Raw genomic sequence first — 10,870 nt, 5'->3', positions numbered from 1 at the left:
ATCTCTACATAAAATACTCCAACTCAGTGAAAAAAAATGTTCCCTGAGTTGCAACCATTCCTTAGGCATTTCACAGACCCAACCTCAGGCACGCGTGCTCATAGCCATGGCAAGATTTCCTGTGGCTCTGACGGGAGGGGGTTCAAAGCCTGTTTTCACCAGGCAGAAGGTTCCTCCTACTCACCAGGTCTCACCAGGTGCTCCCAGCACGGGGCTCAGCATTGCCATTACCTCCATGTTGCTCATCCAAGGAGGCTGACATCTCCTCGGTCCGTGATAGCAGTCACAGGAAGCCAACCCCTGCAGTGATGCCGACGCTTCCCGCCGATGCTTCCCACTGATGCAGAGCCTCGACTTGCTGCCCCAGCGTCTGTGTCCGAGCTGCATCTTCTAAGGGATACAAGAGGTTAATATTAATAAAAAAAAAAAAAAAAAACTGTCTTGAGCCATGCTAATGCTGCAGCAGAACAGAGCACCCCTGCCAAGAAGCTTATCTGAGGCTCTTTGTGAACAAAGTGAACCCTGGAAGGTGGCGAGGCTCAGTGACAGGGAGCAGGGATGCAAGCCAAGATCACTGCCTCTGGCCAGAGGAGAAATTTCCATCTTAGAGAGGAGCCACCCCGTTCCGATAACCCCGCTGTTCCCACTGCGACGAGGGGCCTCGGGGGGACCGGGGACTCTGCTCCCTGGGAGCTGCCGGCACGGCCCAGCTCTGTTGCTGTAGCATCTCATGGCTCCAGCTGCACAGACGGACACCTCAGCTAAAAAGCATCCGTAAGGGATGCAGCACAGGGCAGGCGTCCCTCCACTGAGCTCCACGGTGGCTCTGCCTTTCTGCTGGCTCCTGCACCTTCTAAACCGGGACAGAAAAGAGTCTCCTCACCCAGTCATTAACCACCGCAGCGACACGGTGCTTAGTGCTTGTCTGCTTTGCACGCTGTAGGTTCAAGCTCCCGCAGAAACCGGGTATCACACCGGATAGATACAATGAGCCTTTCAGCCCTTAAAACCTCTGGAAATAAACTTGAATGAGCTGTATGTCTAATGAACGTGTGGGAAAATCTCAGAGCAGCCAGAATTTCACAGAGGCCCCAACTCGAACTTTCTGCTTCCCAAATCCTCCCGAGGCAGCATGGATTGGGAATGGAAAGAGAGTGACTCCAACTGAGCGCTCCTTCCATCCCAACGCCCAGCCGGGGTCGATAAAAATCAGCTGTGACTGAGCACAGCCCATCTATAACTCCGTGTTTATTTTTAAGCGGGTGAATTGGTGGCTCAAAACGGAGTCAGGCCCCATCAGTTCCTGGAAATTTAATCCACAGATCACTCCTCTGGAGCTACCGTGTAGCAGCTAAGTGACCCCGGACTTAGAGCCTCCTCCATGCAGCTGGGAGGCAGCCTTGCTCGGCCCGTGATTTACTGTGCTTTGCAGCTGGAAAACCTGCTGCAGCCCCAGGCAAGCTCGGCAGGCAAAACGTAAGGGAAACTCTCCGCCTTTGTGGCTAGGGAAAGGCAGAATAACCCATGCAAGGTAGAAACACAGGGGAGGGACCACCAGACTGGACTAGAGATGTGAGGGCAGCTGCATCCCACTGCTTCGAGTGCAGACAGCCAAGTCAAGTGCTGCTACAGCCCTTCTGTGAGCTCCAGGCGGGCACTGAGCTGTTCCCATCGTCTCCTCCTCTCCAGGGGACTGGAACTCACTGTCCCAGGTTTGCTTTATTCTCTAAAATCAGTGTAGGAGACTCACGAAATATTTCTTGCTCCCTGGAGCACAAGAGGAAGAACAGGTCTGTCTGCTCCCGGAGACACGCCAACAGATAGGAGCTGGTGTGGAAAGATCCTGATTAGACTTGGCAGGCAGCACGAGTGAAACTTCCTCTTATCCTCGCGTACCCTGCGATCGGCAGAGCTCTCCTGCTGATCCTCTGGAGTAGCAGCGGGGTTTAATCTCCATGGAGATGGGTCTAATACAAGTCTGTGATCCACCACAGGTGGTGGCTTGGCTACTTACAGTTTGTGACGAGCCAGACTACCTTTTTACTTCTGTTCTCCATCCCTTCCAGCAGCCACCCTGGAGGCGTGGCAGTTTGGATGCTGGGACAGGGCTCGGGCGCTGCAAGTGCTCTCAGAGCCTCCAGCCTGCGCAGACGAGAAGGGCAGAAGCAAAGCCCCGGGTGCAGTGGGGGAAGCCCACAGCGCGGGTAGGACCTGGCTGCTCACACGTCCGCAGCGGTCAGTATTTGGCCAGCTCAGAGATGCCGTGTGTGGGCAGGATGCGGTAACGCTGGAGCTGAGGGTGCTCCTGAGCCTGCAGCTGGGAGACACTCCCCGAATCTCACTGCAGCTCCTGGAGTGGTGTTTGGCTTTCTCAAAGGATTCACCATTAGTGATAAATTTATCTTGGGTTTTACTTTCCTTCCTTTGCAAAAACCCTGTTTGGCCAATGCACAGCAACATCCTTGCTTAGTACAGACGGGGATTAAAGTGAGCAGATGCTTGTTTGCTTGCACTAGCCGGGGAATTGGACCTAAAACATTCAACAGAATGAGTTTGTCTTTTCCCAGCTGGAGACTTCCCTCTGTGTGTTTTGAAGCCGGACTCCACGCTCTCCGTAGCCCAGCAGGCCTCCAGCACACACAGCCGAGCTCCCCAACGTGTGGTCCTCCGAGCGCCGGTAGCCTGCAAGGCTGCAAAAATGCACCTGCGCATTGGACCTTATAGAAAGAGACCCGATGAGGCTGCATCGCGTACGGCTGTAGCTGGCGCATCGCTCGGCAAGCAAAAGGCATCCTTTGCATGCAATAAGCCTTACGTGATGTAGCGATGCGGCACAGCACACAGATTTTGGAGCTGCTGATGGACGGAGAGATGACAGTATGTCGAGGGCCAGGAGGCTGAGACCTGAACCGTTCAGATGCCTGCAGGGTGAGTTGCTCTTCCCATTAGCTGCTGCTGTTTCATTGCTGAAGCTGGCTGGTTTTTACGGAATCAGAGTCAAAGGGGCTAGAGTCTTGGCATCCTCAGAAATCAGTTGCCATTGCAGAAGACTCCCAAGAACCCAATCTTACTGCGCTGGCTGCTGGCTGAGACCCACCCGCTCTTGCTTCCTGAAGCCAGTAAAGGGGGAGCAAGGGAGCCAGCAGGCAGGAGGGTCTTCTGTCTCCGAGGTTTCCCTCCCTCTCATTCTTGTGGTGTCAACAGGACAGACCAGGACAGCTGAAGGCATTTGCTATGAGAAGGAAAAGCCTAAATAAGTAATGAAAAGGTGCTATAATGGATGGACTCTAATTTAGATTCTTAGAGAAGCCTGTCGTTTCTGTGATTATTCCCTCTCCTCTGCCAAAAGGAGACAATCAAAGGAGCTGAACACTTCAGCACTGCTCCTCAAGGTGATGGCAGATTATCCAGCTTTCTGGCTCATCACAAGCTCTTGCTCCAAGGATTGACAGAGCTGTTGCTCTCTCAGACCCACTGTAAAAGACACAGCCTTGCAGAATGCCTGGACGCAAGGACACAGAAACCAGCCTCCTTCCGGGGACCTTTAATGCAGGACTCGTGCGCGGAGCACAGCCCCACAACACCAGACCCCCAGAACTGCCCCAGGTCTTCTTTGGCCAAGGGCTATGAATACTCTTAGCTGTAGACTCTGCTCACACCCACTCCGGTACCTACATATGTAGCCAGGGCAGTGTAAATACACCTTGGCACACCTGGGAATGAAGCAGGAGGGAGGAACATTAATGCCACAATGGGAAAAACAACACCCATCACCAAGCTGAACCTAGCAATGGGTCTGAATGTCTGCTGGAGGCTGCGGGAGGCCTGGGCTCACCACCTCCCCGTCCCATCTTGCAGATACCAATGCACTGAACGAGCCTGATCCAGACTCCTCACAGCCAAAGATGAATCACTGCAGGTGAAGGGGACCCAGCTGCAGCTCTGCATGGGACAGAACTCTCCCATCCCGCTCACTGGTTTCCAGTGGCCGAGGCTGCTTTCCTGCACAGGCGAGTGGGAAGCTGGGAAGAGGGACAGGCGCAGCCTCCGTCCTCCACGATTCTCCAGGCCACTGCGAATCACCTGTGTCCCTGGGAGCAAAGACAAGGCTGGGATTTTGCATTCCCGTCCCCACCACAGCTGGCTCCAGGACAGAGCACAGGAACACATGGTCGTCCCGGTGCCAGGCCAGCCCTTGCACCGTGGCTTTGCAGTGCCGTGCTGGTTGTGCCTAACCCACTGTGGTTCAGCTTTCTCTGGCTGAGCCTCCCTCGCAGGAAGCACTGACGGGCTAATGGTTGTGTCTGAACGTATTAACCAAATTACTCGCTGCGCTCTCTGTTTTCCTAGAGCCCCGGCCAGACCCTAAGACTATTTATCTTGGCTTTGAACCCTCCGCCCCTCACTGCACAGCATGAGCACATAACCGCAGAGATTTGTTAATAGAAACCAAAGCAGAAATCACCACCGAGGCTTGCAGGCAAGGGGCCTGTCCTATTACAACAGCTCAGAGCCTTGCTAATCGGTGTCATGAACAGCATCTGCCAGGGTTTCCGGACCTGCTGCTGCCTGGGGCCGCTGCTCACAGGGATCAGGCAGGGGTGGCAGGGTCTCAGCGCTCTGTCACCTCCAGCCCCGTGGCTGCTTCCCTGCTCCTGCCTTGCAGCCCTGTGGCAATGGGATTGCAGCCAGCTCAGCACCCGGAGACCTCCTCACCTGTGCCCAGTCCTGCCCAGGGATGCTCCCGTAACTCTCTTTTCATTTCATGGCATGATGGTCCCAACTGAGCTCAAGGCCACAGCACGCAAGGTGCTGCACACACCCCTGGTGAAAGATGGGTCCACTTTCTCCTCTCGTCAAAAAAGATAAGGATCAAGAGGGCACAGACTTACTGGTGTGTTTGTCAAAGTCAGGAGCAAACATCAGCTCTCCTGGACCTTATACTGGTGTGACTGCAGAGCAACTGGGGGAAGGCTTCCCCCCATCGCTGTCAAATACCAAACCCCAGGGCCATGGTAGCAGAGTTTTGCTCCACGAGTTCCCCAAAAGTTAGTCCAGCCTGATTTTAAGCAGCTCAAGCACTGATGTTCTCTTGCTCCCTTTAGGAGACTCAAAGGCCACGTGTACATGACAGATTTTATTCTGCTTTTCCTCATCCACTTGGACTTCAACCCAGCTGAGACCATCTGGTGTCAATGGCTGTGCAGAGGTTCCTTTCCAGTTGAAACAAGATCTGAGGTTTGCTCAGCCTGTACCATACATCAAGGCTGCAGCAGTTTAAACAATAAACCAAGGTCAGGATTAGATTGCATGTTGGGCCCCAAGTCCAAACGTTTATCCACGAGAGCCTCACGTTGGTCACGTAGACCCTGGGGACAGGAAACGGACCTTGTGGTGGTTCCTTCTGTTGAGGGGTGGACTTGCATCACCCTGCCAAAATCAGAGGCTACTTGCACAAGGGACAAGCCTCTCCTTAGCTCTGCATTCCCTCACCAGTCTTCTGTCCTTCTCCCACCTCCAGAAGCTACTATGAATGCAACGTGTCAACATCTCAGCAGGCTTCTGGAGCACGGGTCTGCCCAGCCGAGGGGCAGAGCTGTTATCTGAGCAGCACAAGAGCAGCCAGGTGACCTGGGGCCAGGGCCTCTGCAGATCCGTTCGGCCAGGGCTTATTTCCTAGCAAGGAAGCAAGGATCTAGCATTCATTCCCCATGAGTGAATGAAATCTGCCTTGAATTTAAATGCAATAATCTCAGCCCAACCCTACAAACCACAATCAAAACTTCACAGTGAAAGCCAGTGTGTTTTGAATAACGCATCGCTAAAGGTTTCCCAGTTCATAACACTCCCAAGCCAGTGCAAAATGCACAGAGATCTGTGAGAGAGAAACTCTGGGTAAGTGGAAGCGCTGCTGGGACTGTTTCTTATTTACAGCCAGGCTGCAATCACTGCAAGCACGGCTGGAAGACTCTGCATCGTTTCCATCATCTCCAAAGACAACAGCAGAGATCCTCTCCAGGTGTAAATTGCCAAAGCTTAGTTCCAGGGGAGATTCTCTGATTTACCCCACGCTGAGGACCCAGTTTCATTGCTAGGACAGAAACATCTGCCTTAGAGCTATCTGTGCAGCTACAACTGCCCATCCTTAACAGCAAACACAGTGCAGCGATGACCTGGGTGTTAATGGAGGACTAACATCATCTCCAGGGAGATCCTTCTTGGTTCCAGTCATTCCTACCTGTTTCCAGATCAGGGCCATGGGGCTGTCACCAGAGGTCAGTGCTTTCTGCACAGCACAAGAGACGATCTTCAGCAGCACTGTGACGGTGATGTACCTCTCAGCCAGGCTCTGATGGTGGTGGGGAAATCTGGGACTGGAAAAACTTTCTCCCATTTCCAATCAGCGGGGATAAATCTTTCCTCAAATCTTCTTGCATCCTGAAACCTTGTGCCTGGACAGAAACAAATGAAGCGTGTTTAGGCAATGAGAACGCACGAAGGGAAGCAGACAGATCTGCAAACAGGCAGAGGGCTGGCAAGCATTGCACAGCTCACGAGACTCTGCAATGGCCGGACTCAGTCCGGCGCCTGGGCAAATGCCTCTAAGCTGGCTGAAAACACAACAGTTCTCTGCCTCTATTGGCTTCGTTATGGTTTGGATTACATTAGCCATGAAAAAGGTCCTACTGCTGCGCTGGGGCTGTGTACGAGATGTTTTCCTCCCATAAACTGAACGACCAGACCAAGGTCAAAGTCCCTCAGTGCACTGGAGGCGTCCGCAAAGCCTTGTGCTGGTCGGTACCTGGTCCGGGGCATCCCTCTGATCCCCACTGAAAAGCGGCACCCAGGAGCTTTGGAGCTACCTCTTCCTGGTTAAACCGGCCGAACCTCCCTCTCCATCGGGAATGCCGCCTTCCTCCACATATTCCTCACTACCCAACAGGGATGGAAGCTGCTTTCCTTTACCCTGCAACTCTCACAAATGAGGTCATTTTATTTCCTGAGCCACTTTCCTAGTGGCCAAAGCCCTCCAGCAGCTCACAAACACAAATTTAATTAAAATTTTTATTCAAAATATAAGGCACAGCTAATATCTGGCATGAAATACTCCAAAGAGAATGTGCAGATCCCAGCCCCGAGCAACAGAATAGGAGCTGACTTCCTTTTAGTCTATACACATACATATGCACATATTTATAATATATATATTTATATGTATACACATACATTCATCTATACAGAGAGCTTTTACAAACCTGCTTGGACTCCCTAGATGTATGAAAGTCACAAACCAGCAAGCACTCATTGTAAAATTTCACTTCAGTAATTTTCAGAACCGTGAAGTGCTTCAAGAAGAAAAAAAGGGAAGACCCTAGCGTTTGCTGGCACCACCAGAGAGGAGGGGTGAGGACATCAATCTTCATTCTCATTAGCACTGGAAAGAATGTCTAACTGCATTTATGATGGAGAGCAGCATCTCACAAGTTACGGGTTGTTTCCTTGATAATAAATCTAACATCACGATTTAACGTATCTTGGCTGTTTTGCTTTGCTGAGCTGTGCTTAACAGATATTTTTGTAAGGCCAGACTTGGTTAATCCAAACAGAGTTGCCTCCGTCGATTTTCACTTGCTGCAGACAGGGCTGAAAGCAGATTTCAACATCCTGAACTGGTGTAAGAAAGGAGTAAATCAAACGGGGTGTAAAGGAGAGGAGGATTAGCTCTGCAGATAGGGAGGGACACACGCAGAGGAAGAGCAATCAGTCACTAACAGGGTGCTGAGCCCCTTTTTCTTCAGTGAAATGGCTTCCGACGGGGAACAGAGCGAGGGATGCTGGAGCCAGGTCCTGCCGACAGCTCGCGGGGACGTGGCAGCACCAGTGCCACGTTGCGCTCCCGGGTCCTTGCTCCACAAATCCTCTCCCACGCCAGAACGGGGCTGTTTCACACGTTGCAGTGAGCTGTGCTGGGGCAGCTTTGCTTCCAGCCCTGGGGACAGCTGCTAGCATGCTATGCCCCTCAGCTCATTAAACATATGAAATTTCTGGCTGAAAAAAAATTAATAATAACAGTCAGGCCTGTTTCTAACCTTGGGTGGCTTTGCTTTCTGCTTTTGCCATTCTCCTCTTAACGACTCCCAGAGCTGAGATGCCAAGAGAAGGATTGATATTCAGACTTGCTCGTTCAGGGATATTGGGCTGATTCTTTTATTGGAGCCAGGAGTAAAGATTTCTATTTTTCCAAGACCAGGGAAAGCATGTTCAGGCTGATAAATATCTGTCAGCAAAAACCATTAGCTGATTAAGTGAACTACAAGGGGAAAATAAGAGACAAAAAAGCCCTGTCATCCCCAGTGGAACTGCTCAATGGCCTTTTCCTCCATGCAGGATTTCTAATAGATTTCTTAGAGTGTTTTCTGCAGGTCTGCACATGTGTTGGTCTATTAAAGGAATGGATCATCAGAACTTGTCCAAAATGAACCTCATTCTCAGAAATCACAATTAAGCAGCTGCCCAGCATCAGCTTCTCCTTGTGGTTCTTCCTAGCACCAAGTATGGGCTCACCTTTGCTACAAATCCAGCATCTGCATCAGGAACCGCCAGCATCCTCTCCAGCACAGGTACCGGTCAGGGTAGGGAGACCCTATGGGCCAAACATCACATGAAGCCCCAGAAATCCTCGCTTCTAGCAGTAAGGAACTTCACTCTCCTGTGCCTCAGTTTCCCCCTCTGTAAAATAAAAATGATGGCAACTCTGTCCAAAGTAATCATTCAAGCCCTGCAATGGAGGGTCCCCTTTAGCTGGTCCCTGCTGGTCATGGAAGCCCTTACAAGCGTGCCGTGCCGTAGGCCTCATGAGTTTTAGTGCCAGTCTCGAAGCCTCAGTTCCTAGAGCGATCACACATCTCTAGGTGAAGTTTATACATTCTCGGGGTCATAGAGAAAAACCTCAGAAACATCAGCCCAAAAGCCCTAGAACTAAAAAGCAATGAAAAAGGACGCTCGTTATTTCCTCCTTAACCTGCTTGGTTTTCAACAAAGTAGTCATTTATGATAGACCAGGGACAAGTGGTGATTTATCACTTTGAAATAATTGGGGTCAGCAATACTGCCATGGTCCATGGGAAACACCAGTCTACACTGTCTCTCCTCTCTGCATAGTTGGCAGCAGTGAAAAAACATGATTTACTGCAGCAGCAAAGGTTTATATCTAATCCTCTCTGTAATCTCTTACTCTAGGAAGCTTCAGGATACTGCAGGTGGGAAGTAGGCTCAACCTTAATCTCAGGACTTGCATGAGAGCAACAGGTCACGGCAGGACTGATCCTCTGTTGCTGTGCATCAAAGCTCGAGTGGGATTACGCCTGGACCTGGACTCTGTACAGGCACACAAGGCACAGAGCGGCAACAAGCACCAGGAAGGAGAAGGACGGATGCAAAGCTTGACTCCGCACCTCCTGCCTTCCCTCCCTTTTTCACAGATGTGGCTGGAGAACCAGCACAGCCCCGCCATGCCACACTCAATGAGAAAAGCCAGGCATGTCATAAAACAGAAAACTAATTGCCCCCAGATGTCTCATTAAGGCCACAAGAAAATCCTTACAGGGTCAGGAAAGCACTTGTGGAAAGCACCAGGAGGTCACACTGCCAAACCTGCCCTGGGGCTACAAACAAGCCTACAGCTTGGTGACACCAGGGCACAGGACCATGAACCCATGGTTCATGCGGGAGAAGCCTGGCAAGCAGGACCAACCTCCCATCAAGCAAAGAAGCAGCTCTGCCTGCTTCCTAGCAGGAATATACTTATTTTTACAGAGAAGTAGGATCACAAACCTTAGGGTGGCTTGGGCTGCCTCTGCTGCCTTTTGCATTGCTGAAAGCAGGGCAGATATTACAGCAGGAGAGGTACAAGACCACCCTCCGAATGCTGGCATCTTTTTAACAGCTTACCAAGCCTCTACGCCCAATCTCTGCTAAAGCTGCCGTCACCAAAACCAGGCTTCTCCATATTCCTTGTCCCTGTGATACTAGGCAGGTTTCACTTCCACCCCATTAGTCCTCCTAAACGAGAGGCCGCTGTGCACCCTGCAGCGGCCGTTATCCCATGGGACAACGGCCTCACGTCCTGCCCAGGCAGCAGGAAGCCTTGGGGTGACCGAGGTAATGTTGTTCATGGAGGCTGCTCCATCTGCAACTCGTCCTGCGCCAGAACAGCAGCAGGGAGATAAGGAGTCTCAAAGGTCTCATGGAAAACTCCGACAAGCAGTCTATTTTGAGCTGGCCCGGCTCGCTTTTCCTGCCGGCTGCTGTCCCCGCTCCTCGTGCGCAGGCATGGGACAAGCTGGACCTCGCGTCTCTGGAGGACAGGAGAGGGGAGCGAGCTGTCCCCTTCGATGGGAGGCGAGCGAAGGCAGCAGCAGTGGGCTCTGACGTGCGTGGGAACATTTCCACCAAGGAAAAGCATCCAGAGCCGGTGAGCAGCCGCGCACCGCTGGCTTTGCAGCCCTTACCTGCACCGCAGGCTGCTTTGAGTCCCAGGTTCCCCCTGGAGAGACCCTGGCTCGACGGGAAGAACTTCAAATATTGCAGTGCCCTGGTCTCCTTCTGCAAAATGATGTCAGTTCAGATGCTTTTGCCTGGGGAAGGGGAGAACAACATAGTCACAGGCAGGAAAAGTGCAGCAGTCAGGAAATTTAAACTCTGGGTGTACCTCTCGGGAGAGGAGCAAACAGGCCCACGCTCCACCTTGGTGGCAGAGATGCTTTTGTGCAGAGGCCGCCCAGAGCAAGAGCAGAGCTGTTCTCACCCACCTGGACCTGCTTGGGTCCCACCGCAGTGCCGTGACCGAGGAGGGCTTCGCTGCAGCGAG

At 52.0% G+C, this 10,870-nt stretch overlaps 1 long non-coding RNA gene across 1 annotated transcript; it reads right to left on the bottom strand.

Annotated features, from left to right (window-relative positions):
* Nucleotides 1-323: 323 nt before the first annotated feature.
* On the bottom strand, nt 324-10,588 carry LOC142420514 (uncharacterized). Its single transcript, XR_012778765.1, has 4 exons — nt 10,512-10,588; nt 8,566-8,730; nt 6,239-6,452; nt 324-390 (listed from the first exon to the last, which is right to left on the bottom strand). It is a non-coding gene; the product is annotated as an uncharacterized LOC142420514 (long non-coding RNA).
* Nucleotides 10,589-10,870: the final 282 nt, after the last annotated feature.

This window comes from Mycteria americana, chromosome 24 (genome assembly GCF_035582795.1).
Source record: "Mycteria americana isolate JAX WOST 10 ecotype Jacksonville Zoo and Gardens chromosome 24, USCA_MyAme_1.0, whole genome shotgun sequence".
Lineage (NCBI taxonomy): Eukaryota > Metazoa > Chordata > Aves > Ciconiiformes > Ciconiidae > Mycteria > Mycteria americana.
This window is presented reverse-complemented; position numbering and strand designations above follow the sequence as displayed.